At 40.5% G+C, this 25,948-nt stretch overlaps 1 protein-coding gene across 7 annotated transcripts in view; it reads left to right on the top strand.

The window, feature by feature from the left end:
* The window catches only part of ERC2 (ELKS/RAB6-interacting/CAST family member 2), a 514,390-nt gene that overhangs the window by 330,929 nt on the left and 157,513 nt on the right, over positions 1–25,948 (top strand). The gene's annotated exons all lie outside the window — the stretch shown is intronic.

Raw genomic sequence — 25,948 nt, 5'->3', positions numbered from 1 at the left:
TATGCCCCTTTGTTAAAATGTGGTTAGGTACAGGAACAAATAGATTGTGTTTTGATTCTTGAGTCATTGTAGAATCCATATCAGCCGAAATCCAGAAGCCATATCTGTGTAAACCAGTGATTCACTGGATTCCTCCTTCTGAATGCCGCAAAATGGCTGTGCATCACCTTGCAGTGTAAATGACTGGCATGACCTTGCCCCTATATTTGCTTGCTTTCTCCCTCCTCCTACTCTGTTCCTTGTTGGAAGGAGACACTTTTGCTTTCACTTGGGCTAGATCCGTATTGTACAAGTGTGAGCATCAAATGGAATAATCTTTGTAGTCATCTTGCCATTCCTTCTCCCACTTGCTCATTGTTTATATCAGATGGATCCCATTAGACAGTTGGCTTGGGGAGCCTAGTAGTCTTAAGGAGGCAGCAAGGAGGAGATTTAGCTCATGGCAAGAGAAGAGAAGGGTGGAAACACAGATCTGTGACAGAGAAGCGTTGTGCTCTGGGTGTCTCTGCATCCATACAGTGGCTGCTACCAATAGGAGCAAATCTGCTTTCTAAGGTCACAAGCCTTCCTCTCAGGTTTGGTTATGTATAGGTAGCTACAGTTAGGACCTTCCAAGTGAAAGAAAATATATTGCTATATGTCAGTGATGGGAAACCTGTGGTACTCCAGATGTTGTTGTGCTCCAGCTCTCATCAGCCCCAGACAACAAGGCCACTAGTGAGGGACCAACAATATGTGCAGGGCCAGAGGTTCCCCAACCGCCTGCTATATGGTATGAATATATAGGTATGGAAAGTTAATTTCACTTCTACCGTTACTCATTTCACTATGTTGTGTAAATGTTTCAGCTTTTAAAGAATGAAAGAAAAAGACAAATCCAGTGTTCATGCTTTAAAAACACTGAACAGATTGTGAAGACTGCAGTCATTCGTCATTCATGAAATAGCTACACGATCATGTTCAGAGTGATACTTCAGGCTCTTATGTAACAAAATTGTTATTTTCTTCCACTGCTAGCAAATCTATCTTTGTAAATGATTATATATTGATGACTGAAAAAGGAAAGCCTGACAAACTGGAGTTAAAATAATATTTCCCCAGGGAAGCTTCATTCAGTGAAACGATGACCTTACAGTACAACTTAGGGGCTAAGCCTTATGAAAAATAAATTGCAACGCTATATCTTCATCAGTGGAGAAATAACCAGCAAGTAAGACCCTGCCTTCTTATATATGCTCAGGACTTTTTCCAAATATGTGTCACAGTTCATTTTTTGTTAGCACACAGAATGGACTTTGATCTTCTCTTTTCATACTGTAACATTTCCAGCTAGAGTAGACATCTTATCTCATTTATTGATAAGAATTCCTCTGGCTATAAAGAGGTACACTAACCTTTACTTGTAGCCTTCCAGCTTGTTTCTTGTGTCCTTACTTTAGTGTTCATGCTGAGCCTCTGGAACTTGGTGAATTCTTTTTTAAATTTCAGCAGGCATTTTAGGTACCTTCCTCTGAGTTTTTGTTTAATTTCAACTGATTTTATGCTATATTCTTTAGGTATCCCTCTTGTAGTCCAACGGTACACCACTTAGAAACTGCAGTATTAAGTTATCCAGGTACAATTGCAGCAGACCACCAGCCTAAGCTGATAAAGAAGCACTTTGTGCCACAAAGGACACTTGTGCCTCCAATGGCAATGGGAAGTAAGAGTACACCCAAACTGTTCTGTTTCAGGGGGATTATAACTCCATCTAACAGGTTGCGCCTCACCCACCCTAACTGAGGAACATACCTATTGGCACTGTCTCTGTTTTATCTGAACTGAGCTTAATTTTGTTGGTCGCCATGCAGTCCATTACCATGGCTGGGCAGCGGGTGGTCCACTACCACACCTACTTGCAATGTAAAGGAGAAATAAGAATTGCATATCATCAGCAAACTTATGATAGTGCACCAAAACTCCGGATAACCACACTCAGATGTTTCATGTAGATGTTGAGTAGCATGGAATATAAGATAGAACCCTGCAGAACCCCACATTTCAGGCAGTGTCCTCCACTTTCAACTCATGCAACAACTCCAGAAGGATACCACATTATTTTTAAGAGATGCCATATAATGTCAATCTGACAGGATTTCATTACAGAATGACCCCATCTGACTTCTCTTTGCTGCAACCCACCTTAGGTCATGTAACAACCTAGCTGTGCATTGTGACACATCCCTTAACTATCCAGTGACCTTGCCCAGTGGAAAATTGAGTGTGACACAACTGGATGTTTAAGATAAAGAGTCAGCAGAAAACTTAATGCTGAGAATTCATTTGCTTATATTCCATATTGCTTTTTCATTTGTGTGTCAGAGGTTCCTTCAGAGGCTCATCAGCTGCATTTTTAGCATGAATTCCCCTTCAGCAGAAACAAGCACCTCCTCACTGGGCTAGGGTTGACCATCTGAAATACGTTACATTTCTTTATCTTTGAAACACCTAGGAAGTGTTTTTCTTTCAAGTGTGCCTAAGATACATCTTAATTAGAGGAGTTTTCTACTTCCTGGGGGAAAGCAGGCCGATTGCTCTATCGGGAGACATTCTGTTCTATTTGGAAAGCAGGAATGACCTCATTCCCCACAGCTGTTGCAAAGTCATAATGTTTCTAACCTCAGTCAATCATATTAAGTACAGGTTCAATCTTGAGATACTACAGTGTTCAGTATATTTTCCCCTAATAGATGGAGACCCAAACTGAGGTGCCTTTATTAGGCCTATAAAGCCCACTGTGATGCAATGTAGCCACTGCTTTTCTGTAGACATTTACATGAGCCTACACACCAGCCACAATCCCTTATGCCGCTTTTTTCCTCCACACAAAATGCTCCTCTGCACAACTGTGCCCTTTCTCCTCCTTCATTTGCATTTTGTAGAATGAGAAGGCAAACGGATGCATTGTTTAGTTTTGTCCTAAGGCCAGGTAACCTGTCCTTTTTGAGTCCCACAAAAGGCACATCACATGCATTGAAATAGCTTCCCTCTCCTGTGCAGGAGCAGCACATGCGTACATGTGTAGAGCCACTTCACAATCTGGCCAAATGAATGGACAGCAGGGGTGTGTGGCCACTGGGCATGTCTGTGGTGGGGCTGGACCTGACCAGCACTGGTCCCTCAGGTCCCTCAGGAGTTCTTTCAGTATCCATAGGACAATTTGTGGGGTTGTTTCGGGTACAGGTGTTCAAACACATGCAACTAAGATGTGCAGTCCAAGACAGAAGCTTCACCAGTGTACCAAGGCAACATGTCTATGTTACTGTCCCCCTGCTCAATGTTTAATATCAATCCATTTTTAACTTGTAGTGGAATATGATGCTTGCAGTGGAATATGATGAATAATACTTCCTTAGGCACCCTTTGAAAACGATAGCTCAGTTGGTTAGAGTGTGGTGCTGATAACACTGAGGTTGCAGGTTTGATCCCTGTGTGGGACAGCTGCATATTCTTGCATTGTTGGGGGTTGGGCTAGATGATCCTCAAGGCCCCTTCCATCTCTACAGTTCTATGATCTCCCGTTACCCTGTCCTGGGCTTTTACCACTTATATAGCTTTTTACTGTGTGCAGTAGTATCTATATTCACCTAGTCAGGTGGCATACAATATTCTGGGTGAACCTTAAAAGAGTGGTGTATGTATGTCAATCACAATTCCTTGGGGCTAAGAGACCAGACTCACAAATGCTGTTAGTTGGGCTTAGGAATCAGTACCACCCCAGAATTATCAAGAAACAAAGGGATATTACTATAAAAGCAGAAGAAGTACATTTATTAAGGAAGCGCCAGTGGGGGAGGTACAATAAAACTGGTTGGACTATTGTCGCAGTGGGAAGCCTTCATTTGACCTTTCTTTAGAAATCATGTAGAATATCAAATGTTTCTCTGCACTTGCAGCTTCCTTTTTTGTTGCTGTGGCCCAATGAGCCTTAGAAACTATGTCCAGTTCATACCTACTGTAGCAGATGGTTGCATAGAGGCATGCCTCCCTTCTCCCCTCTTCTGGTTCAGGGCTAATCTGCATGTCTGCTGACTCTGGAGCATGCCCCGTTTTTCAGGTGCTTGAGCAACTGATGGTGTGACATATCTGGAGATTGTGGTCTGCCATGATGCAGGCATGCCACTTGCAAAGACCTTCTAGGTGGCAAGATTTCTGGCAAGCATTTTAAAGAATTTCAATTGCTTAAGACCACCAGTCTTGAAAGTTGTGTCCTGCCTTCAGTGCCAGGAATAGTATGCTTCTGGATATCAGTTGCTGGGGAACACAAGTGTAGAGTGTGCTGCTGTGCTCATGACTTTATTGGGGGCTTCCCATAGGCATCTGGTTGGTCACTGTGAGAAGATGCTGTGCTAGATGGGTCTTTGGTCTGATCCAGCAGGGCTCTTCTCGTGTTTTTGGGCATGGCAGAATTTGGGGTAAGGGGAAGTAGGCTGTATGCAGAGACCCTTCTAACCCCTGGACCCAACAAGTCTTAATATATAAATCAGGTTAGCTTCCCATGTTGAGGTGGTAGCCCAGGTGATGGGCCATTAAGGGATAGAGGAAAGTGGATCTGGGTGAAACGGCAAGTGGGTGGGCCAGACAAAGGTGAGAGTTGAGAGTTCAGTGCTGTGAGCCAGAGGAAAAAGCAGCAAGCTGAAGAGAGTCAGAGCAGTGTTTGGTTTCTCCTTGATTCCAAGGCAGTGGCTATGGGAGAAACATGACCCTTTTGGGGTGGTAATGCTGTGAATCTCACCATCGTAGGCTCCAGTTGTATATTTGTGTAAATAAACCATATCTCATAAAGACACCACAGTCTCCACTGTGCCTCATTTCCAAAGGAAACACGAACCCTGGTAAGCTCCTGGAACCCCCTGGAACCTTACACCGCTTGGCGATTGGGTTGGCGTGCAACAATATCGCCCTTGCTTTTTTCCCTAAATCTCTTTCAAACTTGTTAATATCTTTTGGGAATTCAGCTGAGCTCAGCTGAAGTTTCATTGGTACTGAGTAGTGCAGCAGCATTGCTTTCCAAAGTTGTTCAAATGGTGCTGCTATTCTTGTGCTAGAGCAGCACAGGACACATTTCATTCACAGAGGCCACATTCTGATCTTCAGTGCAAACTGTGTTTAGCACCACCTAACAAGGTTTTCAGTAGGTGAAATTTCATCCACATTTCATTATGCTCAAACATTTTATACTATCAGGCTGAGACAACAAATTCTCTGATGGAAGCTTGGTTTTGAAAAAGTAACAGATGAAAAACAATCACGATTTATAGTGCTTAGTTCCGAGAGAGAGAGAGAGAGAGAGAGAGAGAGAGAGAGAGAGAGAGAGACTTGCCTAGATGAACAGGAAGATTGCTTTACGATTCTGTATAGGGGACATGTCTATAAACCTTTAAAAATGTTATAGTGAGTGTTCTGGGCCAAATTCAGCTCTGGTATTTCAAAGTTCAAATTATGGGAGTTGTAGCAGGAATTGTTTTGTAAGATATCCAGCCAATACAAGTATTCATATATTAAATGTATATTTATGTCTTGAAGGATCTATGCATATATCTCATGAAGTTCTAGTACATTCACTGCGTCTGTGGATGGGGAAGATTTCTGGCTTGGTTTGAATTTTTATGAAAACATAAAACACATCCCCAAACCATATGTGAACCAAAACACAGCCATTATTTGAAATTTGCACTTCTCCAAATTTTGAAACGTAGTTCTTTAACCACATAACATTTACAAACTGTATATATTAAGGGGCAGTGTGCATAAAATGCATATATTAGGGGAAATGACTTGCAAAAATGTACGTCAGGCAAAATTGCAGGCATAAATGTGTGTTTCAGGAGAAATTTGCACAACAATGTTGAATTTTCACAAGGACATTAAAAAAGTTTCACAAACTGAGACAGGGATGTGGAGAGCTGAACTTAAGACAGGGAACATTAGAAATGTATAGAAACTGAAATTAGCAGATGTATCCATTTCTAATTGGGATTACTCAGGAGCAAGCTATTTGAAGCCAGAAACCATTCTATGAGTATGTGGCATATGAATAGTGACAAAATCTTCACATGAGCCAATTGTATCTTTCTTTGACAGAATGACTCTGTATGTCATGCAGTTCCGTAGGCCTAGAGTGACCTTCCCTTCTCAGTTCACCAAACCACGTATCTCCCTAAGTCTGTTCTCCAGTTCACAAAACCACGTATCTCCCTAAGTCTGTTCTCCAGTTCACAAAACCATTTTCCTTTCTTTCTTTCCTCATGCCTGTTCTCAATACTTAGCAAACCCTACCCACATTGTGTCCCCATATGCTTCCTTTTGTCTTCAGTCCCACTTCATCTACCATGACTGCTCTCACACCCCTGTATTGTCTTTCTAGTTCAGATTGCAAGCCTTCCAAGAAGGAATTGTATCATTTTCCATCTTCTGTACAAGACCTAGAATGTTTGTGCTAGAGCCAATATGAAGCAGATGTGGGTTCAAATAGCAACTTAGGCATACACTCGGTGGGTGAGTGGACCAGTTATTATCTCTCAGCCCACCCTCTTGTTCAAGATATAAAATAGGGTAATCACCAGGTGTATACTATGAGGTCCTTGGAGGAAGGCTGGTATAGTCTGAAGCTGTAATAAAGAAATAGATTCTGCTTACGGTTGAGCTATACAGTCTGGTTTTTTTGTTTTTGCAAATGCATTCTGCAAAACCTACTCTTTGTAATAGCATTTATGGACCTCTTTTAGAGGAACAGGAGAAGGAACAAAGCAAAGTTTGCCTGTCTTCACTCTGCACAGTCTTGAAGATAAATAGTAGACAGAATGTCTGAAAACAAGCAGAAAGCAGACATCTACAAGACTGTTTGCCCTTGAATGAGGTTTGTGAAATCTTGAGTAGTTTGCCAGCTGGCCAGTTTTCTTTTTGTATTGGGTTTGTTTCTTGGGTTTTGTTTTATGCCATTTTATCTTTGCCTAGTGTTGGTAGATACCATGGCAATGAATGACTTGTAAATACACACAGGAGCGGAGATTAAGGATAGCATAAGGATGCTGCTGTTTTGCTGTCCTGAACAAGAAAAAGCTACTTTATATGTCACAATTATTCAGGCTATTTTAAAAATAAATAAAAGAAGACTAGATTAACATCAGAATAACCAATTTTGCTAGTTCATATAACGTTTTATAAAGTTCAACAGGCCAATCTGACTTGAAAAACAGTGATATTCCCCTGGGGACACTTTGGGAATTAGCGACATACTGTAGAAGAAAATGTAAATAATGAAAGAGCAAAGAGCAAGGTCATTGAGAACACAGCCTGTTAACAGAAGGCTCTTAATATTGAATCACTGCATCTCCATAAATTCTGTCAGCAGAAAAGTCATAATCTCTGAGATGCAGAAATGGGTCGAGCAATGTGGCTTGGCTGTTTTGCCTATGTTAAATTGATTGTGGCTGCATTCCTGAGCAATCTTAACTTGGCAGTAAAAAGTCTCATTCAAAGCAATTGAGTTTACTTCCAAGTAAATGTTTTCAGGGTCAAAGTGCCAGGGAAATAAAATTTCCAGATGATAATACCTGTAAGCAATTGGTTGGATTAGTTAAATATCATGGTATTGGCTCAACAACAACTACTTTATTACTGAAACGTGTAGCAATCGCTAGTGGAACTGCTGCATTTCTAAGGCATTAGCAGAGCATCTCCGCATTCCTACTGAGCTCAGATGGTATTCTGCGCACAAGCAGTTGGGTGAGATAGTTGTTTAGTTCTGGGCTATTTCACTCATAACTAGCCGGGACAGTTTAATCAAGTGAACCAAAGGTTAGTGAGGGGAAGCTGGAATTATAATTTTAAAAGCTAGGGTATAATTAGATAATTGGAGAGGACAGCATAATATTGGGCCATAGGAGTGAAGCAGAAATGTAGCTCCTTTCCAGTGCAAATAGAAGTCATGTCTCAGAGGCTCTGCGTGTGCCTAAGCTCACCAGGACCTAGGAGGAACAGCTGTGCATGTGTCACGCTCTTGACACACGATGCCAGCACTGACACTAGAAGGCAAGGAACAACTTTTCCCCTCCCCCTACCAAAAAAAGCACTTGGCTATCCAGCAGCCCTGATCTGTGCATGGTGGACTGTACCAAGGTGGGCATATGAGTCACTCCATTCCCTTTGGTGTCTAAGTTCTAAACAGGTACTTAAAATACTTGGATCGTTATTCTGTATTAACATATAGGGGTTGCCGGGGAAGGGAAGCATCCAATGCAAAAGAGAGAGAGAGAGAGAGAGAGAGAGAGAGAGAGAGAGAGAGAACCAGTCTCAGGATCCTGAAGAAAGAGCAGTGCACTTCTTATTAATACCAGAACAGACCTTCCTGGAAGGATTTTCTACAAGAAATGGGACAACAATTAATAAACCATCTTTAAAACATATAAAAACCTATTAAAAAGGAACATAAAGCTCTCATTGCCACCATTCTCATAGAACTCCATAGTCAGTAATACTAACCTTTTTTTCTATGTTTAGGGAAGTTTTTAATATTTAATGCTGTATTGTTTTTAACACTCGATTGGGAGCCGCCCAGATGGGCGGGGTATAAATTATTATTATGATGATTTTTATTAACATTTCAACTTAGGTGTTTTTATGGGCAAAATATCTGTTTTGAAAACACTGCAGACAAAACTCCTAAAGACCCGCAGAAAAATACACAACTTCATATATTAAGTCTCAAAACTTAGTGGGCCTCAATTTTTAATTAAAACAAGTTCAGGGGCCATCTTTAAATTTCCATCTTTTCAATGGCAGCAAAGTTTGTCTAAGCCAAGCTTGGTATTGCTTCAGGGACTGAAATGAGAGGTGAACTTGTAAAGCCCCCAAACTTTTTTGTAGCTCAAATCAGAATTGAAATAGGAAGGAAGGTCTTGCCTAGCTCCTTGCTCACTCATTTCTGCTGCTGGTAGCAGTACAGGGAAGTCTTAATTAGTTAAAGTCTCCAGAATTTCTAGCAAAATTTAACAGCTCTCTTAGAAATGTGAAATGCAGAAATACCTTCAAAGAATGTAAAGCATTTGCCAAAGGAAGCCCTGAATAGACTTCTAGGTTTTGGCAGCTGCGTTCTAAAAACTCTGCAGGTAAAAAATGACCACCAGTGAAGTCTATCCAGCTGGCCTATTTCTTCACCCTTGCAGTACACTCCCAGCAGATTCAAATGGAAACATTCGGATTGGTAAATGTGTACCTTTTGAGGATAATACTAAGATCCCTGTAAGTCATCACACACACACACAGCTGAGCTTTGATTGTGTGCTACATCTGTGAGGAACTGGTGCCAAGATTATTCTTAACTTCATTTCTCATGACTTTCCATGTGCCACCCAAAGTTTTGTTTATCACAGAGTTGCATGGCATTGCATCCATGATCCATTTGGACCAGCTTTCTGTTCTTGCAGTGGCCAATCAGATACCAATGGGAAGCCTGAAAGCAGCACCTAAGTACCACAGCACTCTCCCCACTAGCTATTCCTGGTAACTACCATTCAGAGGCATAGGAAGCCATCATGACTAGTAGCCATTGATAGTCTTATCCCCCATAAATATGTCTAATCCTCTGGATAAATCTACGTAAGCTCCTTTATCATCTGTCCTAATATCTTCCCTACTATCGAAGTCAGTTTGGCTGGTCTGTAGTTTCCCTGATCTCCACCCCCTCCTCTGGCTTTTTGAAGATAGGGGCATTTGCCTGTGTCCAGTCCTGTGATGCATCACCCATCCTTCTGCAGTTCTCAAAAATTGATAGACAGAGGTTCTAAAAATGCATTAGCGGTGTTCTTTAGTACCTACTGGTGCTGTTCATCTGGCCTCAAAGACTCATTTAAAGTAACTAGTATTATCTGACTGACTTCTTCTCAATTTTGAACTGCAATTCTGACCCACCCTCCATACCAGTTGTAGAAGTGGCAAACAGTTGTCTTTTTTGGAGATGATTCAGGCAAAATTTGAGCAGTTTTATATAATCCTAGTTTAAAATCTCCACATTTTAGTATGTTTATTCATTGAAGAACAAACAATGGAAATGAAGTCAAATTAATTTTATTTTTTCCCTCAGTGAAAAAACCCCCATAATTTTTTGTGAGTTAATCTGTTATCTCCCCTTGCCTGATAACCTTTAAGCTATTTCTCCTTTAGGCAAGTGATTGGGAATGCGTTTTATTGCTCTTGAAACAAAGTATTTCAGTCTGAAGAATGTAATTGGTGTGATTTACTACATTTTAAACATACAGGCAAGAGACTCCAAGATATTGCACTTAGGAATTGTAGACAAAGAAGAACTCACTGAACCTGAGCAGAATTGTTTTCTTTCTTTTACAGAAGGAAAATATACTTTATCTCTCTCTAAGTGCATTTTTGTTTATAATGTACTATAAAACCTAAAAGTGTCTATCATTCAGGTAATTGAAAAAGGAATGTGCCAGAATGAACAGATGCTATATTAACTACTGAATGCATTTAAAAGGACAGGGTTTCCGGTGATAAACTCCTTGTTTCTATCCTCAAGTAAATTTCAACTCTTACCATGCAATCCTATACATGTCTACAAAGAAATAAGTCCCATTAAGTTCAAAGGGCTAAATTTCCAGGTAAGTGGGTAAAGGATTGCAGCCTTACAGTGCAGCCCTATAGTTCAGTGGATTTTACTCCATGCATGTGTGTGTGTGTGTACATAAATACATACATACATACAGTGGTGCCTCGCAAGACGAAATTAATTCGTTCCGCAAGTTTTTTCTTCTTGTGAGTTTTTCGTCTTGCGAAGCAAGGTTTCCCATAGGAATGCATTGAAAATCAATTAATGCGTTCCTAGGGAAACCGCTTGCCAGGCTGGCGGTGCGGAGAAGGGCTTTTCTCCCCACCGCAAGCCTTCAGGACAGGTACGGGAACAGAGGGGAAGGCGCGCAGCGCTTTCCCTCTGTTCCCGGGGCTTGCGTGAGAGGAGGGTTTTTCCTCCCCACCGCCAACATTCAGAACAGCATTCTGAATGTTGGCGGTGGGAAGGAAAACCCTCCTCCCACCCCAAGTCTTCAGGAAAGCCATCCGAAGCCGGGCGGCGGGAGAAGGTGTCCCCGCCCGCCGCCCGGCTTCGTAGCATCGTTCCGAAGCCGGGAGGCGGGAGAAGGCGTCCCCGCCCGCCGCCCGGCTTCGGAGCATCGTTCCGAAGCCGGGCGGCGGGAGGAGGCGTTCCCGCCCCGCCGCCCGGCTTCGGAGCATCGTTCCGAAGCCGGGCGGCGGGAGGAGGTCCGAGGACAGTGGGGAAGACGCGCTGCGCTTCCCCGCTGTCCCGGAGATTTCCCTATGGGCTTTCGTCTTGCGAAGCAAGCCCATAGGGAAATTCGTTTTGCAAAGCGCCTCCAAAACGGAAAACCTTTTCGTCTAGCGGGTTTTCCGTCTTGCGAGGCATTCGTCTTGCGGGGTACCACTGTATATGATAAATGTAGGAGGAGCCCTCTAACAGCAACAACACCACTTAGGACTGCCATTGTAGTCTCATAGCAGTAGGAGCATCCTTGGCAGGAAAGCATGGAAAGTTTGGGTAATTCTTCCACTGAGTACCAGTTAACCCAATAAATAAAGGCCAGCAAATTAAATGGACTAAGTTCAGAGTTCCTGGTCATAGGCCACCTCCAATGAAATTGAAGGAATCGGTTGAGCAAAAGTGTGGCAGAGGCAGAGGCATGAAGCAGATCTGTGGCAAGAAGCTAGACTTCAACTATGACCACCAGCCACAAAGTTTCTTGGAGGCTTTGGTGGAGTTAGATCTTACTACATGACCTCCTCTGTCCTATTTCTATTGAATGGGTTGGTCTTGCTGCTTTCCCGAACATCCTCTCCTTTTTCAGAAGAAGTAGTGCCAAAAAATAGTTTGGGTGGTGTTCAGGTTGACTGTGCACCTGACATACCTCAGGCGGAGGATTTGATTCCTGATGCCTGGTCACAGATGTGGCTGGAAAAACTCATCATATGAGCCTTTGACAAATGACACTTTCAACTACGTAGATCAGACAGGTGCAGGTGCTTTCAGTAAAGCAACCCAGCTCCTGGTCCACAGGGGAAAGCAAGAGAGCATTCCCAGCTGAAAGAAAACTTCCTGTGGAGAAGCTTCTGGTAGGGAAGCTGTAAAGGAGATGGACAGGTGATGAACACAAGAAAAGACTGGGAGAGGTTTGCCTGCGCTTTGGGTTTTCAACAAGACATGCCTGTGGCAAGCTGGGCATCTGCATTTGCCCAGAGCAACAAGTGGAAGTTGTTTTGTGCTTTTCATGGCAAGCTTCAGCTGCACCAATACAGACCACTATCTGTAGCCTTTTTTGCTAAAGCAGCATCCGAAGTGTAGGGAGCACAGCCAGGACTGTCCTGGGATGGGGGACAGTAAGTAGCCTGTGTCAGTAAGAGTGCTGGGGTTGTATTCAAAGACCTGTATTTAGGTTTCCATGAAGGCAATTACCTGATAAAAAACCAACAATATAAATAAAGCCTCTCAAAGCAACATAAACTGGTTTTAACATACGATGTTTACCATAGCACATATAGACATAAGAGATTTGTATCCTTTGCTAAGCTAATACTTAAAACTGAGATGACGATGATGAAAGTATACCATTGTGTCTTTTCAACAGAGAGATAGTGTTTCAATTTGTAAACATTATATGTTTGACTCTTACCCTCACAAACTGCAGACTTTTAAAGACATTAAGTCTGCCAAATTATAGCCACTTATTTTGGCTTGATCTATTTTCAGCTAAGAGCCATAGAGAGGGGCTGCCAAACTTGTTTCTTTTCATTACCTGTTCTATGTCTGGCTTAAAGTTTAGATTTTAGAAAATGGAAAAAAGCTGTTTGTGAAATCACAAGGCTCTAGAGCTCTTAGTTTCCTCTTAGTATCAACGTTTATTTATTTAGTTTTGGGCTGGGTTTCAAACGGCCAAAATTGGAAACAGAGAAGGTGACTCTGAATATCATTTATCTGTATGTAAGCGAACATTCAATGTACATTTAATTTAAAAAATTGCTGTTTCCTACGAGAGGGAGATATTTTTCACATTGTTAAAACATTTTTAGAGGTCACTAGGTGGTCATGTCACCAGCAGGGAGTTCTTGCTTGGCAGGCTGCATTAGCAGGTAGTAACAAATGCCTCCCAAGATTCTGCGTTCAAAAGGAGTTGCTTTGCAAGCAACAAATGCTTACAACCTGAAAACTGAAGAATAAAAAGTAGCAACAAGGGAAAAATGTTTGGAAATGTAAAACAGCATCTTTAGTGGCCAAATTGGACTGTTTGGGGAGTTGAAGATTACATGTCTACTTTAAACTTCAGTTTAGAGTTTACAGAAGCAATAATATCTTAACTACCTCACTTGGAAGTCACCATTACCAGCTATTGGACCACTGTTAATGTGTGCTTTGCTGCATGGGCTGAGAATTGGAATATATTTTTTGTCCCTTTGAAGTTTTCAGTGATCTTTAATAGATTCTGATTTTTTCCTGTTTCAGTTTGGATTAATAGCTGATAACAAAAGAAACCCCAAACAAGGAGCTTAAAATATGTGTGGTTTGCTTCCTTGAGAATAAATTGTTTTGTTTTTTTTCAGAGTTCAGGGACTGCATTATATTGCAGACAGACAAATTCAAATATTCAGAATGTCTGGAGAAGAAAGTGCTAAAAATATAGCTGAAATATTCCTATATGCAAGATTGAGACTCTGTGCATGTGGAATATTTCTGAATGTTATTGTTGCATTGGCAATGATCCTAAGTGTGCAGTTCAATTTTCTTTGAATGCAGTTGTCATTATTATGTATTAGATCATTTTAATTCTCTACCATAGGAACAAGTGATGGAAAACCATGGCTTCACCAAGGTGAAGGAAAGGGATCTTGGCAACAAAGGAACAAACTGGACCATTGGTCCATCTGCCTCAGTATGCTGACAGGCAATAGGTCTCCAGTGTTTTAAAGAGGAGCTTTTCCCAACCCTATCTAGAGATACCCTTCAGGCACTATGTGAATTCAGTGCTTAACAGATTCAAGGACTTGGCCAAAAAGATGGAACAGCTCTGGATGTTAATTTTTGTCTGACACGTTTTGTAGAAGATAATTCACTGACCTTTTTATTGGTGTTCTATTAAGATTTAGCAACTAGCAACCACTGTGATATAACTGGACTAGCATGTGAGCTTCTTTATTCTCCCACCGTTAGTGTTTAAAGGATGGAGATTCTGCTCATTTAAAGGACACCTTGAATAGTATGGCTGGTCCTGTAAGTAAAAGCTCCCAGGCTATAGGCCATGCAACACTTGACAAGTGCTCTTTTGCCTGCCTAATGTTAGCACTCTTAATACTAATGGAAACAAGAGTGATAGAGCCTGGCAGCAGGCCTTTATGCTTGATACACCTTACCCAAGTGAACTGAGATGCATTAGTATTAAACCGAAGCAAGCAAAATCCTATGTGGTGGGCCTTGTTTTACACAGCTGCTCCATTGTCTAAACTTGAAAAATTCCACAGCTCAGCTCCATACTAATTTTAAGTGGGGGGAGAGAGGATAATCCCTTTGTTCAATTGCTCTGCGCTATTCAAAGGAAGATGACAAAATGCTATTAGTTAAAGATGTGGCGTGGGGCTTGTTTGTTTGGGTTGGCTTAGTGTGGCGTACTTAAAGGCATCACAATAAAATAATAACATTAAAACCCGTAAAACTCAACATGAAACAAGCAATGTCACAACAGCCATAAACATTCTCTCACTAAAAGACCAAAGGACAAACCACTTCCAACAGGCCTATAATAGCCTCTGAACAACCTCTTTGAAAAATGTAGGCTTTACCCTGCTTATAAAACACCAGAAGAGACATCCATTTACACACACACACACACACACACACACACACACACACACACACACTGCAGGTTAAGCTTACTGAGCTCAGAAACGGAGTTTCAGGGACTCATAAAGCTTAGCTGAAAGAAGAGGCAAGCTTTGCATGGCCCGAGTTTTGCAAAATAGTCACCTTCACAGCAGCAAGAACGTAGGTAGCAAAAAATTGAAAGACAGCATCTGGCTACAGTCAGTGACTGGATCTGCAGTCTGGCAGATTGCACTAGCTGGAAAAAAAGCACACACTTAAAATAGTTAAAATTTAATTCATTTTGTCAGAATGTTAATTAAAAGAGATAATTACATGGATCCCTGTTCAGGGGCAGACCTTGGTAATAATGATGCCCTGGGTGAGGCCAAAATTTGACAATGCCCCACCCCCAATCTTTGTGGTGCCTTCCCAAAGAGAGGTAAGGATGGTGCCAGACTTTGGGAGGGAGCTGTGAGGCTTGGGCAGGGTCTTAGAGTCCTCCTACCTCTGTCCAAAAGCTAGGCAAGCACTAGCTAGGCTTGGGGAAGGAGGCCTCTAGGACCCTGTCAGAGCCCTCATGCCTCCTTCCCAAAGCCCAGGAAGGCGCCCCCTTGTCCCCGCGCCATGTGTGGGGGAACCGGTTGTGCTGCCCTAAATCTACGTCTGCCCTGCTTTCAGCTCTTTGGTGTATGATATTGTGTCAACCAGGCTTCAGCCACCAGCTTTACAAACTTCTTTTTTGGACTGGGTAGAAACAAAAACATATTATATAAGAGGTGTGTGTGTGTGTGTGTGTGTGTGTGTGTGATATTACTGTTTATATATTTTATGAGTATACAAAACATAAGGAACAAAATGGAATGTATGTGCACCAACCAACCGCAATCATCTTTCTGCTCTCCACACACCCTGCTCCCTAAATTGCCTCCTCCTTCCCTTTCAATCATTGCAGTAGCCCTTGGGGGAGAAATCCACCTCAAAGGCCACCAGGCTCTTTTCTTCTAGCAGCACATTAAAGAGGGAGAGATCCAATCTCCCTCCTTTGTCTTTCCTTATTGAGGCTGGAGTGCCAGTAATGCCTCACCAGGGCTCATGCTGCACAGCCTCAGGTATAACTTCAATGGGAGGGGTGCTGCCCTATAAGCTTTCAGGAACCTTTCATTCATCTCAAGCATTTATTTGCACCTGTACACATTCAAGAGAGAATAGCCCCCAGAGTTATATATTATATATGGAGAAGGGTGTGCCTTATTTAGTTACCATACAGCTTTATCACTTTTTCCAGTCAAACAATTCAATAGTGAAGAATCATTCTTCTATGGCATGTTAAAGAGAAAGTTCAACAAAACTGCGAAGCCTAATATTGACTTAAAAATAATAATAATCTCTCTACGTGTGGCTACTACTGATGGCTGCACAGAAGCTCCAGGAGATGCAGAATCCAGTTTCTCTGCAATGTAATAGGATATGGCCACTGGGAGTATATTATACAGTGTTTGTATAGTATGTAGTGAATTCAAGGAATAAGTTTTGACCTAGAAGCTTTTGAATGGTTTTGGTCTGACGCTCCTCAGGCGTTCTCTCTTACTTATTATTGCCATGTTAAAAGGGCAACCGAGAGTTAAATAATGCGATCTGTGGGCCCCATGTGGCAATAGTTCTCTGTTTTCTCCCACTCAGGAGGGAGTACATGCACTCAGGAGGCTCTGCCTAAATGGCTTATTTGTGGTGGACTTAAAGAACGTGAGGTCTGGAGGGTGACAATGTGAGAATGGGCCTTTTCTGTAGTGACTTCCCCTTTTGTGGAATTCTTTCTCCAGGGAACTTCTCCTGGCACCTTCATTATATATATTTTAGGTGCTAGTAAAAAATGTTCCTTTGGCTGATTAATGTTCTACAATCTTTTAAATGTGTCCTTGGAAAGGAGGAGCTATTGTTTTGTTGTTTTCGTTTTAATTATTTACCCATATTTTTCTCTTGTATTTTATTCTGTGGTCTGCCTTGAGATCTTGTGATGAAGGGCAAGATATAAATTAATTAAATAAATTTGATTATTCATTTGGGAAAAGGACCCCACTTCTCACTTACATTCTAAGGTACTTCCTCTAAATTTTTGCAAATATACACGGATGGCTATAGGCAACAATACTCTAACATATTTCATCAGACATTGGCATTTGATATGTAGTAAGATTTGCCTTACCAATTGGCAAAGTGCTACAGGAGGCTAAGCTATCCCACAGTAAGTGTTCAGCCTTGGATATTTTAGTTATCACTACGGACTCCATATTTCGTATCCTTTTCTAATACACTTTCTATTCTTTCTCTGAAGTATGATCCTCTTTCCAGTTCTTTACCCGTGTATGGGTCAGCCTGCCTTATTTTTGTTAATATTGCACTTTTGCACGTGCTCTGTTTGTTCACAATCACCTTTGTGCTGTTGCTAGAATTCGTTCCAGTTTCTTCCATTAAGCTTAGATGTTTTTGGAACACCCCTTGTTTTGTTTTGGGAACATTGGAGTGTTTTAAAGGTTGCCTGCTCAACTTAGGGAGAAATATCTTGTCTCCTCCATTACTTTTGCCATAAGGATGCCAAAAAAACAACCACTCTTGTTTATATTCCTAGGTTATTCATATAACCAGCCTTGAAGATTGGTCATGTGATTCCAGGTTCAGCTGCAGCTCAGTTAATGAGTTTTTGCTTCATTCACACCTGTCTCCATATTCAGTGCAGGTGGCTAGCATTTCCCAGCCCATGTTGGCACAGTACATTTACAAACAGGTTAGAATCATAGAATTGTAGAGTTGGAAGGTGTCCCGAGGGTCATCTAGTCCATTTCAGATAACCTTATCTGAGTCAAGAAAGCATATTAAACTTCAGAATTAGAGATAGCCATAACTCAAGGCTGGAACTGGTCCATTCCTTCAGCTGCAAGAGAACCTATGTACATTTGAACTTTAATTTGTCTCTATTTACCCCCACCAGCAGTCCCCCGCTTTCCTTACATGCTGTATTATCAATTTGTTTGGAGAACAATGGGGTCATTCATAAACTGAGTTGTAGTTTGACATGAAAGTTATACATTCATTGCTACAGTTCTGAAGGCTGTTGTTATAGGGTTGGCATTCCTAGAAAATGTGGGTTTCAGGTATATTGGATCTGAATTATGAACATATGAACTTTGTATCCATATCATTTGCTTGCATGTTTGACAAGAAAACCAGACACAAAACAGTAAAGCAATTTATCACTCATTAAAGCTCTTCACATAATTGTGAAACCAGCCCTTCCTTGAATCTATAGGTGCTGTTCTTATCATCACTCTTTCCTTTGGGCTATTACAGATAGAAACTGCTATCTCTGCTCACCTGCTCACCACTCAATGCTGAGAAGACTCTCCATGATAAACAAGTCTCAAATCTGCCATGATTCTCCCACCACGAGCTGGATAGTTTTGGGCTAAATTCTTTTGCAAAACACAATTTTGGTGATTTTAGTTTAATCCAGTATTTGGCGATGTTTATTAGGTTTATTGTTTCAATAAGGCCTAATTGTAAACTGAATAATAATAACAATTTATTACTTATACCCTGCCCGTGTGACTGGTTGCCCTAGCCACTCTGCGTGGTGAAAGAGAATGTCTTCTCTTTTCGTGCTGAGGCATACAGTAAATAATATTTTATGATTGATAGCAAATTCATTCCATGCATACCTTTTAGTTTCAGCTGCCAAAAGTGGAACCTTTTTCTTTTAAAAAAAGCAATTTTATTTTTATTGCATCTTCAGTCTTAAGTTACGACTGCAATCTTTTTCAGCACTCTGAATAGGTAAGAGCAAAATTCAGATGGGGGGGAGGGACAGAATTCCATGAATTTTCAGACACAAAAATATTTCTTTGCAATATGCAGCCTTTGCAAGTTTCCTTTATATTTCTTCCTGATACTATGGACAGGAAGGTTAAGCATATGTAGTTTCTAACTGAAACAACTAATTGTTATGTCTATTAGACAGTCTATCTGTAAGAGCATCATAAATAGTTTCTTGTTGTCTTTGTACTCGACTACACAACCAAATTAGCCAGTAGAAAGTATTAATAGATGGGCTTAGTCTACTGTGCAAGCATAGCATATTTTTCACAGTTACAGTTCAGGAAGACCCATTTCCTTGTGCCTATTTTGGTCTACTTGAAACTAGCACCATTCTAATCACTCATCTTGGTTTGTGATCAACACCCCCCTTCCCCCAAAAATCTTTACATCTGCCTTTTGTAAAAGCTGCTTTCTTAGTCTGTAACAAATTTGGGAAACATTTACCCACCAAAGAAGATCAATGAGTAAGCTGCCCTACTCAAATTTGAATCATATGACTTGCATGCTCCTGGAAATGCCTGCAGCCACTCCTTTAACAAGGAAGTCATAATTAGTCAACATGGATCTGGTATCTGACTCTTTTCATGCCTATCTTTAAAGTACTAATTAAGGAAATATTTGTGGACTGTTGTCTGAACTCCTCCTCTCCTTGATTCTTGAAATAACTTGGATCTGTTCCATATTTTCCTCACCTCCCAGCAATGTTCTTCCTTTAGATCTGTTGCCTTTTTGACACTATTTATCTTTTAAATTAAACTAGGACAGTTAGGCCAAGAAGTACACTTGATAGTGATTTTGTTTCAGTAGCACCCATATTAGTACCTCATCACTCTGAGACACAAAGGTATTTCAAATCTGGCCAGTTGTTTGGCTTTAAGGGCTTTTTGTGCGCCCGGGCTCAGTAAACCCGAGGGATGTGATAGGTAGAAATGAAGACAAGATAGTGTTTTGGGATCAAAATGGCCACAGTTTTATTAATTGCAGATGCAAGTAGGCTTTGGCATAGGCACTGGATATGGATTCTGAATCAACTTGCCCGTCTGCTGGTTGATTGAGCTTTCAGAGTCAATCCTGGATTTAAGGATCACTCTATGACCTGAATCAAATCTGGGCAAATCTTCCAGGAGGTCATTTGGGAAGTTCTGTGACATTCAGGCAGAAATATTTCCCTGGACCCCTTTCCCTGGGTACCTTGATACTTTCCCACCAACAAGTTGTGACAGTTACTGTGAGGTAGGTGAAACCTCCAGACATCCCTCATTTTGTCTGCAGGCAATTTCCTCCCTGGCCTAGAATATGGTGACCAAAATGCTTCATAGCAAGGTATTAGGCACACCCTGCCCACTCATCCTGGCAGGACCAAAATTATAGGGTGGGGCATCTGATGCCACCTGCGCTGACAGGGAACTTTCATGCTGGCTTGGAAAAACTTTCATGCTGCAGCTCAGCAAAGCAAGTTCTGATGAATAATTAGGAAATCTGTACAGCATATTATCAGGAAATTTGAACCGTGATGTGCTTTAAATATCATATCATATCATAAGTAATTAACATAAGATTCTGAAAAGCGTGATGTGGAGTTTCTGCCTATGACTCTCTACTTCTTCAGACAACAGCACTGTTAGATTCTGACTGACATTTTTCTGAATCAGAACAAGTTTTTTCTCTTTGACAATTCTTAATAGGTTCTTAAAATACTGAATATTATGTTGTTATTTATTTTATAATTTCAGCATGGCTTTATTAGTTCCTTGTCTTTTGATTATGGACAAAATAAAAGTTTTGTCTTAAAATGTGTCATCTGTAGTAGCTGAATAATGACAATGTCATGTGGTGGCACGCCCAAAAAATCTGAAAACCCCCCAGCAACTATATCACTATAAAAGGTGCAGTGCAGAAAGGCCCTGAGTTCAACAGAAAGAAGTCATTCTGGGAAGAAGTGAAGACACTTTACCTATTCCTCATCTATATAGTCCTTGGCTTTCTTTTGTTGTGGTCTGTTTGACATTTCCATCCTGGAAAGTAATTTAGTTTCTGGACAAAGGTAGTCAGTATTTGGTTTGTTCACAAGGATAATCCTGTCATATATGTAACTCAAAGCTTTATGGAACATCAATATTAGGCTTGCATTCTACAATAATATATTTTAGAAGATTCTTACACTTTGATTTTGAGTTATTTTAAAAATGTTGGTTAGAAAAACAACAATAGTTTTCTACGCAAGGCTTATAAATTTAAGTTAGCTTCAAAATGGGTTGAATACTATGCTCAAGGGATCAAACCATACTTTCTACAAACAACTTTTATCTTGGTCCTTTATGCATACAAAATACAATGGTGAAAGACAAGTAGCCTGACAATGACAGATTGCCTATAGTATTGGTTCATCCTGTTTGGCTTAGCTGGACTTTGAGCAGAGCTGTGTTCCACACAAACAAAACCTTTGTATTCACATGCAATGGGATTCACACTCCAGTATTTCTGATCCTTTGTGTTGTTAATTTTTTTTTTTAGCATCCACTAGGTTGAAGCAGTTAAACTTATATTGCATCTCTACAAAATTCAAAATGGCTGTCCACACAGGGAAGGGTTTGGTTCTGAAGTTTTAAATTTAAACAGAGATACTGAGATTTAAAATGTTTTATGAAAAGTGCTTGCAATATACAGTTAAGTGCAAAATTCAAGTGCTTTCATGATTGCCATACACAATGATGAATAAATAAATAAATAAATAAATTATGTGTTCTTATCTGGATTCATATGAACCTAAAGCAGAATACAACCATTTTAAATTATAGTCTTCAGTGTCTATCTGGCTACTTTGTGTGAATGATTTGATGATCACATAGGGGCAGAGGCGCCATCTTCTAAAAAACATTGAGGAGGGGCCGACATGACGTCCTGACATCACATACACAATGTTATGCTATGTCCTGCTGTCACTCCGCACCTAGCTCTGTGTTTCCCTAACCAATGGGGGAAACCACAGCCCTCTTTTAAAAAATAACATTGAGCCTTGGCCCCCAGGAATTGGTGCGCATGCATAGGGGACAGAATTTGAAGAGCAAATTTGTCAGGTGTATATGGGTCAGTTGATTGGACATTTCTTGAAGTATAAAGAGCTAGTACTACTTTCATAACAGGTCAAATTACATGTGACACACAGTTGCATGTAACGCTTCTGTTTTGATTTATTTATTTCAACAATTTGTATACCACTTAGCATATGTGGCAGTCGGCAATCTGGAATAAAGACTGGCAGGTGAAGAAGTGTTTCAGCCTTTCATCTTGTGTTATTTTTTCTGTTCACTTCTCACCCCACAAACTCTTTTCTTTCTACAAGGAAAATATACAAGGGTGTGTGTGTTTTTTCCTCAATGGCTCAGTGGGTGTTGTAGTCCTGATGAAAATCTTCCCAACCCTGAAATTGCTATCAGGTCCTGAACGAAAGGGTCCATTGGTGCTGCCCTCTAAGAGGTTTGCAGGACAGTTTTCATGGGGGCCATGATTTGAGAGGAAAGGGTTAACCACTTCCCCATGTGCCACAGTCTCAATCCCAGCTGCTATTTAAGTTTATAAAAGAAGACAAATTACTTGAAATCATGCAGTTAATATCATACCTACTTTGGTCCTCAGTGCCATGATTAGAACGGAAGAAGGTTTTAAACATTCAACTCACTTTTTCCCAACACATTTAATGCTGTCAGTCGCTGAAAGGTCTCCCAGCATATTTCACTTTCTATTGCCTATTTAAAAGCCTGCACTTTTAATCATGAGGGAACTGAAGGATGCATGTGTGGAAAGGGGGCAGGAGTGGAAACATGCATGTTGCTTTTACACATCACATCATCCCCACTAGTGCTAATGCAATTTAGCTCAACATGGCATTATCTCGACAAATAAAGCCACAGTTCCATACTGCAACAGGTACTGCTGTGTAAAAGTAACATTGGAAATTGGAACAGAAGTGCTAGCACTATGACCACAAAAGCTAGCACAATGCACCCCACACCTGAATGCAGCCTGCAGCTCATATTGGTCAACTTCTTCACATAAATCTAGAATTTTGGACTGTCATCTGTGAAGTCATTATGTATTAGGCTCTTACGCAAATTATAAATACCAGCCACTAATTCAGGTATGGCTGCAAGGATTAAATATTTTAACTGTAATGTTCCTTTGTGTATTTCCTTAAAGGTACTTGTGCAACCATTGTGGATTAATAGCACATTTGAACATACTTTTTTTCTTTTCTTTTTGGGGTGAAAGAAAGAAGTTGTTTCAAATAGGATCTCTCATCACTGTCTCTCTGACATTACCTCCTACTGAACTTAAAGTTGAATACTTGGGGTCAGAAGGGAAAGAAAACAACAATTATAGAGACAAGTTGATTGAGCGGTTTCTTTTCCATTCAGTTATGATTGGAACATGAAGAGTGGGGTGTATATTGTTAGTTCAAACATTTTCAATTACAGTGTTTTAATTGCACTTTTGTGTCCTTACACAAAATGCATTCCATAATAATGGATGTAAGAATTACAGTACTGGTTGCTCTTGCTTTCGTATTTGTTAACATATGAAATCGTAATTTTATATCACTTCATTTATCTGCTTTTCTAACAGTTATGGACAGTTCCTATTAATAAAGCTGAGAATATTGTTCTCTGACTAATGTAGGTGAGGGAGTGAAACAGAAGTGTTTACGTTATTCCCTTTTAAATAGACTGTGATGTGGCAAGGCAATTTTTTAAAGAAAGATTTCTAGGAGACTTCTTAAAATGGTTAATCTGTTAAACAGCAATCAAAAGAGAGCATTTGCTAGTGTTTAATTCTTAACAGGATTTTTTTTAGTGTAGCTAAAACCATTTTTGTGTGTATGTTTTATTCATTCCACTTCTACAAATTAAAATATACTCTTTTTGACATTGTTTAGACTGTGAATCTCTTGAACACACATGTATGTGCTTGTTCTTACACAGAAGCACACTTCTTCACATACCGTATTTCTTATATGTGTACTAAATGAATTTAGAATGTATGCGTATGTGCATTCGCATTCTCTTTCAGTATCAAATTAGTGCCTGAGGGGCAGCCATGTTGGTTTTTGGACTCATTGATCAGTGACAACTTGCGCTTCTCCAAGTCACTCTCCCAAGCACCCTTGTCCTGATAATCACCTTCATCTGACCATCTGTAGCAGATTTGAAGCACCCAGTCTACATCAGCCCAGCCATTCCCTTCAACCCTGTTCCACTTGAGGGTCTAACACAGGCATAGGCAAACTCGGCCCTCCAGATGTTTTGGGACTACAACTCCCATCATCCCTAGCTGACAGGACCAGTGGTCAGGGATGATGGGAGATGTAGTCCCAAAACATATGGAGGGCCGAGTTTGCCTATGCCTGGTCTAACACACCCAGAAGGTCATACCTTTTTGATTATCCCATAGCGGGAAGCCCCTACCTGCCCATTGGAAACATACCCCCAAATGGGGCTTGCTTTGGTTTGATTGAAGTTTTCCTTCCTCTTCTATGACGGGGAATTTAGATAGATAGAGTTCCTTTATGCCCTTTTGCCCCACTGAAGAGTTCTGTTTCACTGCTGCTATCCCAGGATAATAAACATCATTTGAGGGATACTTTTGCTACATGGAATGTTTAATATATATGTCTTCCAGAGCAGCCATCTCCTGTATAATGCTTCTGCCTAATTTTCTGCTTAATAATTTACAATGCTAAAGAGATTCCATCACTGTGTGTTAAATATAAATTTTCTTTTAAGGGGTTTTCTCCTTTACCTCCTATTTCATTGTTCAAATGAGCATGTGGGCTCCTTCTACCGAGAGTTGATAGGCTCAGAAAATGTGAGAATTTCATTATTTCCCCTCAAGTGGAGTTGATTTATTTGTGGGCAGAATTAAGGGGAGAGGAGGGCATGAGAAGGACTGGGAGTATATTCGTTTTGAATTCAGGTGGAAGGTTAAATCCGAGAGAAGTTACCCTTTCCACTGTGGAAGGGTAATAAGCCCCACAATATTTATTTTACTTTAAAGGGGTGAAGTCAATAGGGAGAAGGGATGTGGTTTGAGGAAGAAAGGGAGGGGACAAAGAGCCCACTGATACTTGTGCACAAAGGCCTCCAGAGACCTGCACAGGACTCCACCACTAATCACTATTAAAGAAACAAACTGAGTGGTCCAGGCAATATGGGTTTGCTGGGTAGCCTCTGTATATTTCTTTGTAAACTAACCACTTTGCTGTTCTGTAACAAGAATCTGTGACATTGCCATATTTTCCCTCATAGTCCCATCAATATTTTTCTCTTACATTTTGTGCCCACTTAATTATGAAATATTTCACATGTTCAGATTTTTTTATATATTTATGATAAAAATATGTGCATTCTTTATTATTAGTTTTACAAAATATAGGTACTAATTTCGTTATTGAGGAGACATGTAGTTATATCCACTTTAAAATATATAGCCCAGGACCAGCAGGACCTGATAGTGGTAGTTAACTGGATGAGGAGACATAAACTGCTTTTGAACTGACACTATAATATCATGGTAGTTTTCAGCCTTTTTAGTCCCATTTCTTATTTTTTTCTTTTTTAACCACTTTTTGGATGGTGGTAGTGCTGCTGTCGTGACCCACCTTAGATGAGGCTGTGACTTGGTTTTGGGTCCTGACAGACCAGGTTGAAGACCAATAGGATCACACGCCATGGGTGGGTTTAGTCATTTCTGTATGATGAAGTCCCCAGTTTCAGTGTTATCCTGACCCCACAACTGCTCTAAATATCTTGTTTCAATTTGTTTCTATCAGTTTCATCCAAGCTACTGTGGAATGTCATGGAACAAGGCTAATAATAATAATAAAAATAAAAATAATTTGCCTGAATGCTGTACACATGACAGTTTAATTTAATTTTAGCTTTTATACAGAGAAGACATATGGTACCATCATATGCTTAAATGTTGTATCATCAGGTGTTAAATTTATTAGGTTCCATCATGTTTAGATATTTGAGTTGTTGATTGGTCAGATTGAACAAAAAAAGCTTGACACATGAGATTTTGGAACTCTTTTAGACACCCCAATATCCTTTACTGTCTTCACATTCCAAGTAATGAACTGTAATGAACCTTTCTGCAATTTAATTG

Source organism: Podarcis muralis, chromosome 2 (assembly GCF_964188315.1).
Source record: "Podarcis muralis chromosome 2, rPodMur119.hap1.1, whole genome shotgun sequence".
Taxonomy (NCBI): Eukaryota; Metazoa; Chordata; class Lepidosauria; order Squamata; family Lacertidae; genus Podarcis; species Podarcis muralis.
The sequence above is the reverse complement of the archived record's forward strand: the minus strand, read 5'-3'. Positions and strand labels throughout refer to the sequence as shown.